Raw genomic sequence first — 12,928 nt, forward strand, 5'->3', positions numbered from 1 at the left:
AACTCAAACATTGGTAAGTTGTGAATTCTGAAATGCTTTAATGATCAGTGTTTATTTGTGTTAGCATAACCTTCTTGCCAGCTTAAACCAGTCTAGCAATTAACCTCTCTCACTGAGGCAATTCTGACACTAAACCTACTGGATTTTATTTGTTCACCATTCTGTAAAGCCTAGACACTATTGTGCATGAAAATCCCTGGAAATGAAAACCACACCACAAAAAAAAAGTGATTGAAATTACATTTTTCTGATGTTTGATGTTAACATTGAAGACTATTTGGATAAGTGCATAAATGAGCAGTTGTTAGTTATAACATGGACAATGTATAGACAATGTCTTGCATATCTCTGTTTTACTTTCTGTTTCTACAATAAAATTAAACTGAAATATCAACCTCAATATCTATTTGTTTACCTTATTATGTGAACTGATAGACTCTGTGCACTTTAATTCCAACCTGCATTTTAAATGCTCATCCATATGTATGTGATGTTTCTCCTTCCTTGCACTTAAAAAGCTGCTTGATATCACTATGTGGCTTTGACATTTCTTTCACCCAGATCTCTGTAGTAATAAAACAGTTTAACTTCAAATTGTAGTCCATTATTTGAGACTGACCCTATAGTGAAATCTGTAATAAAGTTGGCATAAGAAATGATTTCTATTTTATATTGGCAGTGAGAAGGAAAACTCTGCTTATAATGAGATCCCTACCAGAACGATTCCCTCTGTGTTCTGTAGGATTGCTGCATTACAGCCCTCAGGTCATTAAGCAATGCAAAGTGCTCTTACTGTTATTGTTCAGTGTCCTCATAACTCCATGTATTTGTGTGTGTGTGTGTGTGTGTGTGTGTGTGTGTGTGTGTGTGTGTGTGTGTGTGTGTGTGTGTGCGTGCTCTCAGGTACCTTACTGTGCTACTGTGAGTCAGACCCCTTTGAGCTTTGTCTGGTCTAACAGGTGACTACACAGCCTATAGCCGGTGGCAATGTCAAACTAACCTTGCTTTAATAATGCTCCTTCCAGGGTTTCTTCGCCATATGGGGGTCTGTTCTCACCTTAAAGTGCCATAACTGGCTTTACTTGGATCTCCATTGCCTCTCTAAAGCCTTAAACATGAAAACATTTTGATTTTTGACTCCAGAGGATTAAATGATTTAGAGGAGGACATTATTGTTATTTTTTTCTGCCTGTATCCTAGCCACAATGAGATCAAGCGTGTAAAGGTTGTACATATGAAACCCCTGCTGTTTTACACCACCTGCTACATGAATACATGTAGACCCAGAAGAAACATTTTAAGAATACAATCATCACTGGACTCTTTATATCTCACATTAATATTTATATTTTCATTAAATGTGTAATGTGATTCAATTTTATGTAAAATATTTTATCCCGTGTATATTAGAGATGGGAGATGGATCCTATAGAGTAGATTTCAGTATTTATTGATTTACATTGCTGAGACAGATTCAGATTAAAGCAACCACAATTTGGCATTGAGTATCACAATCTAATCAGAGTTTACAGGAAGACAAGACTGAGAAGATTAGCCTGATTACGTTTGCATTTATAGAACTTCCTGTGTTTATATTATTGGAACATGATATGACTTTGTGTTTGGCCTCCAAGTAAGTGGTTTAAAAAGCTTGTGTTGTGCCAGGTGTATAATGGAGGTGCATGTTCAGTTTATTTCCCTGTCATGTAGCTCACACCAGGAGCCATTCTGTCACATTGCTTGTTCAAAAGCAGCTGCTGGGCTAAACCCATGTGGACACTGTGTACTACAGAACAGACAGAGGAAGTCATTTAAATAAAAGTGTGTATAGTGCCCTCCTCTATTTTCTTTTACATCACGATGTGTGTATGGAACTTGGGATGAGAGATGGCACCATAAAAGGCACCACTAATAAAAGAAGGCAAGTTGATGGAGGCAGCGTGTTGCTCTGGACAATGTTCTGACGAGAATCCTTTTTTCCTGGCATTCATGTATTTGTTACTTTGACACGTCCACCTACCTAAACTCTGTTGCAGACCAAGTACAAAAAAGTACAAAAAATTTACCTAAAATGTTTCGGATTGCTTTTTTGTGTTTTGCAATTTCAGACTAAGACTGGAAAATATTTAAAATTTTTTAGATTGATTGTTTACTCTCTCTCTCTCTCTCTCTCTCTCTCTCTCTCTCTCTCTCTCTCTATATATATATATATATATATATATATATATATATATATATATATATATATATATATATATATACACTGTATACACACACACACACACACACACACACACACACACACACACACACACACACACACACACACACACTGCATACCACTGCAGGTATTTTGTAACATGGCTGGAGACAGGATAATACCAGGATAACACTGTGTTGGTAAACTTGCCTGAGGAGTGTTTTTTATTTTTCATTGGTTTCATTCTCTAGGTTTATTTTGAGCCTAGTGAGTTCCTTTCATCCTAAAGTAAATGCCCATATAGGTTCATTTGTGTCCTCGGGTGCAGTTCATAATGCCGCAGGCACAGTATTTTGAAGTGATTTTTAAGGAAGCTAGGTCAGGGCAAAGTTCCTCCCTGAAAAGAGAATAGGTTCAGTCCTGGCTTAGAAAGGCCATTTTCTCCTTGTGCTTTCCCCTGTGTAATAGCACACAGTATGCCTGAACATAATAGAGCTATATATTTAAAAAAAAAACTATTTCCCACTAAATACGTTTCTCCAAGGTGCTATGGAAGCAGTGAGCCTCATACTAAATAGGAATCTAAATTAATTTGGACAGCATTCAAATTGTGCACTATATAGAGGAAGGAGAAGTGACCTTAGGTGGCTTCACACAGCTGCTTCAATCAATTCACTTGCTGCTGTGAGCCACTTGACGCTTTCTCGCTTCTACTCCATTCCCCTTCTGCTCCACCGCAAAACTTTGTCAGTGATTTAAGATATCAAACACTTCACAAAGCGGGAAGGAGGGGACAGGAAAAAGGAGGCTTTTGATGTAGAGGAGGCTGCTTTGGGATTCGTTAATGGTGGAGCGTGGCTGCTAGAGGCAAAGTTTTCGAACACTTGTTTGTGTGCGCTCTGTGCCAAAAAGTGAAGATAGCTGATGATTCAGCTCAGCCTAGAGCACATGAGTGTGTTGGCTTTTAATGCTCCTCTCCATGTCCACCCGCCCACCGACGCTTCCTGTTTGACTGAGCGTGCTCAGGCGGCTTCAGCAGAAATGCCGTGGCTGGTGAAAATTGAGCGGTCAAGTGTAACATCTCTGCCAGTGAGCCCTCTTAAAGAAAACCTCCTGGGATTGCACTCTGAGCAATTCTGCCTAGGCATTTTGCATCAGCCTCAGGCTGAATTTTATGAATATGGAAAAGACCATCATTGTAGGGTATTGTGACCCAATGACTGCTTGTATGAATTCTTCCTTGACTTTAGGGTCAGACAACATAAAAGGCTCCACAAACAATCTCAAATCTCAAAAAGACATCTAAAATGGTATATATATATATATATATATATATATATATATATATATATATATATATATATATATATATATATATATATACATATATATATATATATATATGTCTATATGGGGTGCTTGGATTGTAGCTCCATTGGTAGAATGTTAATTCGGGATCTTTGAAAAAAGACATAATTGGATTTTATTGAAAGTAATCACTAGCAGTCTCTGAAATTTGATTTTCTGGTCTTTCAGAAAAAGCAAACGAGCAAATACATAATCAGGAGTCAGGTCAAAGGCTTTTGTGACACAAGAAAGATTTACAGTATAAAGCTTTGAATGCCAATTTTACAGCAAAAAAGTTTCACAGAATATCTAAAAATATCTACAGTATGTTATTAAATCATTTTCATATATTATTATACATTGCTACAGAATTATAAGTTTTCAGCTTCACCTTGCCTGCACAAGTCATTCCAGGTGGCTGCGCTTTAATTTAAAAATCACTCTGATTCACTATCATCTTTAAAATATTATTTCTTTAAATAGCGACAGCTAAATGATGGTTACTTTGTTCTCCCAAGAGAAAACAACACTAATTATACACACAATCTATGTGATGGGCTCAAAATTATCGTGGAACATTTATGCTTCAACACATACAAATGATCATCCTAAAGGATTGCCTATTTTTTCATGCAAGAAACTGACAGAGGTGGAAAACAGAGGAATGAGTGAAAGGAGCAAGAAAATAATTTAGTAACAATCATTTCATCACTGGAGTCTTAATGTGTCTTAATGAGTTTCCCCTAGGAATTTTTGGTGACAGTCACAATGTTGATGATGAGAATGATGCAGTTTACCCAACAAAATTTTGCTCCTTTACTTTATATATAATATTAATATAATTAATGTTCAAGTTACATTTTTTTGCATACAGTCAACATACAAATTAAACACAAATAAAACTGTTTGTCAACAGGGCCATGAACTAAAACTATAAAACTTTCCACTAGCGAAAAATATTTCTATATGACATTTATGCTAATAAACATTTTATTGATATTTATTTTAACTGGTTTGGAATGTACTTGGAAGAAGCACCCAAACATTCACTAATGCATATTATCTGTGACCTCAACATGTTCCTCACTCAATTCTCATCTGGATTTGGCTAATGAGAATTGCTTGTTTTTAACAAGAAACTTTTAAAAGTCAACTGTTGCAGGATTAGGCGTTCAATCCCTGCCTCTGACCTCCAAGGACTTTGCATGTTCTCCCTGTGCTAGTGTTTCCCTCTGGGTACTTCAATTTCCTCCCCAGTTCATCCACTGTATGCTGACTGGCATCTCTAAATTGTCTGTAATGGGTGTGTGATTGTGTCCTGTTATAGTTGGCACCTTTACCAGGGTATCATTTCAAACATTTCAAAGTCTGAAATCAGATCAAAGACATCTAAAAGATCATAAAATATCTAATTAAAATGTTTTCATTGCATTACATGCATTTGATTATATCAAGCAAAAAGTTTTGATTATGCATTTTTAATATATAATGAGGTTCAGGTTCAAGTTCTGGTGAATCAGATTTAACTCCATTGGCTGTGTTCTCTTTCCCAGCAGGGAGTTGAGCCAATAAGCTGCTACCCCTTTAAGTGGTGGAAGAGCTCTGAGAAGAGCTCTGTTCTGAGGTTTATTAAACCATTCCCAGGACACCACAGGGGTCGCATTCACCTTCTAAAACCCAACTCTGCTGACTAAGAGCCTTAAGGAAGGAACTTAATGCTCTGTAATAATCCCTTCTTCTGATTTTTCTCACAGTCTTGGTGGGGTGAAACAAGCCCTGTTTCATCTTCTAAAAAAAGACATGTATATTTGGTTAATTTGAATAGCAGCGTGTCTGTTACGGATGCTTGTTTGAAACCTTGTTGTGTTCTACCACCCTCTGTCTCTCTCTCTCTCCCTCTCTCTCCCTCTCTTCTCTTTCCTCTCCTGCATCGGCATATCTTTTGATTAAGAACAGCGTTCTGAGAGGGCTCTTGACGGGCTTATTCAGGCCTTAATAAGCTCTTTAAGCTCTCAGCTGAGCCCAAATGAGCTGCTCCCATTCGTAATTACTCTTATCACTGGTAGAGACACTGAGGACTTAGCATTACATTCTGTCAGGTGGGCATGCTGTAAATTCCTATAAAATACAATTTAAGGCCTATGTCCTGATTATAGTTGCTGAGGTTTACAATTCCCAAAAAAATAGCTGCTTTCTGAAGGCATCATTTGAATTTAGAAGAGTGTGTCAATTTACTGCTTCACTATGACAAAGGAAAGATGAGTGAGATTAGGACAGGGAGAGAAGTGTGTGGGTGAAGAAGAGAAAAAGAGAATCAGTGTTGTGAGAGAAAACGTAGGCAACAGTAGAGTGAACATTTTAACTCCCACACTTTATTATCCCTCTGGTTATTTAGCACAGTTTGTATCACATCACAATTCCATCTCAACTCTCTGGTTCACTATGGAAGGATCCTGCAATCTTGAAATTGCTTAAATGAGAAGCAAAAAATCGTTGTGATCAGCCTGCAGTTTGTTGTAGTGTAATATTTTACTTGTGTTTTGTAGATAGTACCATAGAATTTTTTTAGTACTTTTGAAACAAATTTTAAAACTTATTTTAAAACTAAGGCTTTGACTTCTTTTTGTGTGTCTCTGTGTGTGGGTGTATATGTGGTGTCATAATACTACAATCGCAGCCTGAAACCTCTGATGCTAGATATTGCACCATTACAGAATTGTTTCAATTAGCTGCACACAGGAGGAGACACAGTGCTGCTCATTTCTCAGCTGAATGAGCAACAAGATGAAGAAACTGTTTCATCAAAATAATACCTGATGCTCTCTTTTTTTGCTGTCTTCTGGCTATATATTATGATCAACAAATTGAAGTGAAATTTTTGAATAGTAGCTTCTATGAACAGAATGGGTAATTATTTTCAGGCTGAAATTGTTGGATTGTCATTTTATGGCATTGTTGGATCTGTCATTTGTGACAAAACAGGCTGATGTTAAGATCCACATGTAAATTAATTAGAAGGTTAAGGTGAAGGTTAGGGGCACGTCTAGACTTTGTAAATCATCCTATAGCCTCATTACTATGAAATTCAATTAAATCCCTCCATGTGTTTGAAAAAGAATATTCATCCTTTTGGCTTTTTGAGGTTCTACTTAGAAAAACAGTTTGAACTAGTCTCATTAATTACATTTTGAAGCTGGAATTTGTCGAATGATTAAAGTTGGTAACACATTAAGAGTGCAATGCAATACCATCTAACTGTTGGGGAAATTGCTCAAGCATTAAGAAAGGGACCATACTGAGTGGCTGCTCAAACATACTGTAAAGGGAACATGATTTATTTCCTCAGAGCCTATGTTTGTTGATGTTCCTCCTGGACTAAAATAGGACCTGCTACGAATGTTTATAATGTCCTTACAGGAGCTGTTGTCTGCTGTTTGTTGTGTTAGGATGTGTTAGACACACACTTACTTTTGTTCTTTTCCCTGAAATCCTAATAATTAAAAAAACATATGAACAGTGTTATCATTGCAATATTACATTTTTATACAAAATGATTTATATGTAATGGTGAGTGAATTTTCTGTATTTGTTTAATGCTTCAAATATCTGTATTAGTATTCAGAATTAAACACAATGTGTGTTTGCGTGCGTGTGTCTGAGAGAGAGAGAGAGAGAGAGAGAGAGAGAGAGAGAGAGAGAGAGAGAGAGAGAGAGAGAGATTTTAAGTAGCAATTTATTTTATTTCATTTTATATGTTTATTACAGAGGAACCCTATCACTTTGCCCCTGGGAACTCTGGGGAGAAAAACTCTTGAAGAAATACAAGTGCTGTCAAAACTGCCTGTGAATTCAAAAACACTTCCTCTCCCCTCACTGTGTTCTTGTTTTTTAAAATCCTTTTCCTGCATGTATTAGTTTTAATGAATGTATTATTTGTCAAAATATAAACATATAAATAGTCTAATTTAAACTATAATGGCCCTGACCTGACATTTAGTAAATATAAATGATGGTTCTCTGTGAATGCATCACCACTATTCTGGTATTTGGTAGTCCAGGCAGCTTCAAATATAATCACCTACATGGAAGTAAAAAGCACTCACTCACATAACTTGCTTGGGATTCCAGTCCTGCACATGCTTAATCTCAACCAGATACCCTGGGAATCTTGTTGACATATCTATAAAAAGAGAGAGAGAACAATAATGTACCCCTTATTCGTGTTTTTGTTCTGTATTATCCGTTCAGTCTGGTTGACATTTTCATATTAGTTTCAGTCTCTACAACACAAGAGAGCTCTACAGAGAGTGGCTGAAGTGAGCATGCCTTATCATGCAGTTTGGACCCAGTTGAGCAGCTGTTAAAACATCCCACGTTTGGACGACAAATCCTGAGCATGAGCTAAGCCCCTGCTGCTCTTGCCTGATGTGAGGAAATCACACAACACTTAGCCTGCTCATACTGGGAAAAAAAAAAGTTGGTGAGAGTTTCAAATTCTGCGCTCTCTCCAAAATGAAAGGAACTGTCTAGAGTTTGTTGCAGTACCACTGAATACTTTCATTCTTCTTCTATGTGGAATACGGTCAGGAAGAAAACAGAGCCTAGGAGCCTATCACATCCTATACTCTCTCCCTGGGTACAGGCTGTTTGAGAAGAATCTTGCTCAGTTGCAGAAAGCTGAGGGAAGCTTTGATCAGTCCACATGGAGCTATGGTATGAGACATATGGTGTGCAGAACCACCCCAATGCTAGTATAAATTGTGTTCCCAGGACCATGGCTATCCTCTGTTCTGTAAACACCACTGATACCCGGATTAACCCTTTCCCCCTGGAAGATCTCTCTCTCTCTCTCTCTCTCTCTCTCTCTCTCTCTCACACACACACACACACACACACACACACACACACACACACACACACACACACACACACACACACTCACTCACTCTCTCTCACTCTCTCTTCCTTTCCCATTTTACTTCTTTACAGAGAAATGTGTGGCTCAAAAGTGGTTTATTGTTGCCAAGGAAACTACCTCTCTTTTTTGGATGCTAACCTTTATTACAGTATGTGTTCTATGTTTGTGGGGATAGAAGGCTGTGGGTTTGATTTATTATACCTTAATAACACATGTTGTGGTTTACAGATTAATTAATTAGGGACAGTGCTTGTGGGTGTCACCACCTAATGTAAAGTAGAAAAGATAGTCAATCATAAATAGTAAAGATTTACTAAATCAGCTCTGACTTCTGCAGTTGTTCATTCATTGTTCAAGTGCCAGTGCTGAGGAGAGATTTGATACTGTTAATCAGATCTTACCCTTATTTTATCAAAACACTACTGACTGTGCCTTTCTTATGTAATCCAACAACTCATGAAACTCAAAACTCATCCTAAGCTGAAGCTACATTTTGTTTGATTTGTTTTGTACACTTCATGGCCAAAATCTTCAAGAGTGTGAAGGCTCCAATTAGAACACTTTCTTCACTTCTGTACACATTTCCAGCAAGATGCACAAGATCTAGCCAATGGGTGAAAAAAATATTCTTGGTTTCCTACCTCTAAAAGTTACAGTATTACAGGGTTTTGTGGATCAGCTAGTGGTTCATGCTAACCTTCCACCCTTCAACAGGCTATGGGCAAAGATCTGTGATTGGTCATCTGCATTATACAGTACATCAATTTGAACTATTCATTGTAAGTATTCAGGTTCATCAATAAAACATACCAGACTCTCCAGTGAAGCTTTTAAGTGTACTGTACATTAAGATATCATGAAATATAGCAGATATAATCAATTGCTGAGTCTCCTGAAAATACCTTGGGTACTGTGTGTAATGAGGGATGAGTATTATAATTTCCTCACACGTTTGATCTCTTCCATATGTGCTAGTTGTGTACATGAGTGTGTGGGGGTGGATAGAAGGCATGGCACACCAGTACGATGAGCAGCTTTGATCTAATGACATTCACAAGCTTTCCTGAGTTTTTTCCTTCTAGCAGCCTTGCAGTCTGAATGAAGCCAGAGAGAGAAAGGGTGAGGGAAGAAGAGAGACAGACCGAGGGAAGATGATGGATGAAAAGGTATGAACCTGAAATCTCCCAGCCTCACCTCGAGCATCTTTCCAAACAGTACACAACATAAAGCCTGCTCTGAGGGAATCATATAAAGCTTTCATCTGAATCCTCTCTTTCTACAATTTAATATTTATTTTTTTCTTCTGTGGCTGAGGGTGTTTCTTCATCCTTATGATTACATTTACCCTGTGCACATGATACCCATTGATACTTCTTGTCCTTGGTATTATATAACACAGTGAATGCCAAAGAAGATACAGTTATATCACTCAGGTCAGCACTCTTTTAAGGAGTTTGAGCAAAATAAAGTCCAATGTACCAACACACAGATGCCAACCAAACAGAAGCCACACCTGATTCCACCTATTTTATCAAATGATCTTGGCTTTCAGTAGACTTTGGTGTGGCTTCTGCTTGGTTGGAATGAAAACCTACACCCATGTCGGCCATTTCTGGTTAAGATTAAACACGTCTTTTTTAGTATTTGGGACTTTATTTTGTCCAAACTTCTTAAAACAGGCATATATTTGTGGATCAGATCTGTACTGACCTTTTGACTATTTATGTCATATTTGTAATTCAACAATCATTATTAAAGGCAGTATTTATAGGATTATTATATGCAAATTTGAGTGCTTCTTTACATTACATCATCTTGGTTTCTATCTATATATATATTTTATGCTACCTGCCTTCATTTGAAGTAATTATTTGCTTGTACTGTATACACTCTTCCTGTTCAGAAAGAGTGAAATGTTTCGTATTTATTACTTCTAAGGATATTTTAAAGTGGCCTTATATATTCTGTAGTCACTCAGGTTATCTTAATAGAAATTGTATATTAATATATTGTCAGCCCTCCGGATACAGAAGGATTGGAGACAGACCCGTTCGCAGGATAGCTTCAAATGAAAGGGGTACCATACATAAGGAAAACAAACATATCCACACAACACGGGGAACTAACGTAACTAACTAATGAATCACATAGATACACAGAACAAGTCAATCACTCAATGAGGAACATGTGGTGACCGGGAGGAGCAGACGAAGGCGGGGCAAACAAAAACAACAACAACCGCACATGGCCAAAAGTCCGCGCTGATCCCCGACAGATCCGTGCTGATCTCTGACATATATAATATTAATATATGCAATAATATTTATCCCTTCATTTATGTTCTGAGGTACATAATGTTTTATGAGAACAGATGTAGTTAATGTTCAAATTTCTAGCTAGCCAGTCTTATGGTTATATCAGAAAATAACTCTTGAATTAATTTAATCCTTGTCTAATCAGCAGCACAATGGACACCACTGAGCTATCAAACAACAAGCTAATTTCAGTTCCTAATAAGTGAAAGTGTTTCAACTAATTGTCTGAAACAGGTTGATTCTACTGCATTGTTAAGCTTCTTCTTTGCCCTTCACTGTATACATATCATCTGCTAACATGTAAGCAGCAAAAAAACAAAAAGATTCTCAGTAACAATTTTTTTTTCCCTTTCTCTGCTATTCGATATTTTTCTCCAAGTATGTTTAGGCTACATGCATCAACAAACACGAGAACTGATAACTGAACCAGCCATGGTCTCTGAGTCTTAGTATCCTACGTAGTGGTTTTGGCTACATGTTTCTCGTTTCCTGATTGCTACTTTACCCCTGTATTAATGTTGCTACTTAAACAATATTGCACTTGCAGTCATATGATTATACATACTGCTTTTATACCAAAATTCCAGAAAAAATACATTTTACACGTTTTGGACAAACTTTGACCACTTTATTTTGGTCACTGTTTATTTTTGCTTCGCTAGTAGAAATGGCTCCTGAAGAATTCACTATATAGAATGTCAGCTAGCTCACTAGCTAGCTCATTGATTTGTATATTTCTATTAAGTGTGCTTTCAATAAAATTGGCTTCCCTTCTTTTTATGTTCAGCTTTCATATTAGAAATCAAAATTTATATCTCTGAGGGTATTGTTTGTCTGATTTCATCCGTTACTATTCTATTCAATTCTACTCATTTGTATATCACTTTTAACAATGGACATTGTCTCAAAGCAGCTTTACAGGAATGTAAAAATATAGAATAAAAAAACCTTAAAAGGAACCAGACTCAAAAGGGAACCCATCATTTGGGTGCAAATTATAGGTCAGGGTAGATTCTGATTTCATTATAGACAGCACTAATTCCTTCCTGCTGAAGTCTTCAAATGTTCACTGATGAAGACATGAGCACAAAACTAGCAATAGTGGTAAGATGACCGAACCAACCAAACATCCCATTTCACCAAACATGCTATGCCCACAAACCCTCCGATTCTGCTCTTTTACCTAATAAAAAAAAAAAGCTTGAAGCTTGATTTAACAAATGTGTTTTCATCCTGGATGCTAATAAGAAGGATGTCCATAGCTGTGGCGAAGTTGGCATGGTAGATTATAAGAAAACTAAAAGTTTACTCTGGAACAGTGTAACAGTGGTGCAAGTCCATTCAGTGATTTATACTACACTGTAGTAGTATTTTAGAATCAATGCAAAATTTGACCTGGGGCCAAAGCATTATGGATAAGATAGGATTGTGTTCATATCTTCTGGTTCAGGTTAGGACTCTAGCTGCTGCATTATGACTTGCTTGTGCAGCTACTGGAACATGTAAACAATAAGGCATTACAATAATCTAACCTTGAGGTAACAAAAGCAGGAACTAGCATTTCTGCATAGAGTCTCTTCACTTAAAGGAATTCATTATACCAAGCATTTTGATGAGGAGTGATGATTTGGTCTTGTTTTGCAGCCATATGACACTGGGAAACTTCTGGGAAGTCATTAAGACAAGCATAAACTCCACTTTATACCAGGATGCTCTGGTCCAGCAGCTTAAACAATGTCATGCAATGATCCCAAGTACAGCAAATCAACAAATAATAGTATACCCTCAAAAATTAATGACTTGATGCAATGTTGTAATGTTCATTAAGTATTTCTCCAGAGTGATAATATTACAGAAAATATTCATTTCACCTAATTATAACTAAATTTGGTTCTACTTGTTACTGAATTATAGGGTGTACTTAATTTTTACCATCAGGTTCATAAATGCTGGTTTACTTTTTTGGGGAAAAATACTACATATTGAAATCTTTTTTTCTTTCTTGTTGTTGTTGTTGTTGTCACCTGAGGATATTTGTTTATTTATAGAAGTTGGTGAGGACCTCACAGTTGTTACTTGGGTCCTGACAGGAGGGAAAACTTTTTCACATGACTGTATGTCCAAAAGGCACTGTATTCAAAAAATAAC

Source organism: Tachysurus fulvidraco, chromosome 20 (assembly GCF_022655615.1).
Source record: "Tachysurus fulvidraco isolate hzauxx_2018 chromosome 20, HZAU_PFXX_2.0, whole genome shotgun sequence".
Lineage (NCBI taxonomy): Eukaryota > Metazoa > Chordata > Actinopteri > Siluriformes > Bagridae > Tachysurus > Tachysurus fulvidraco.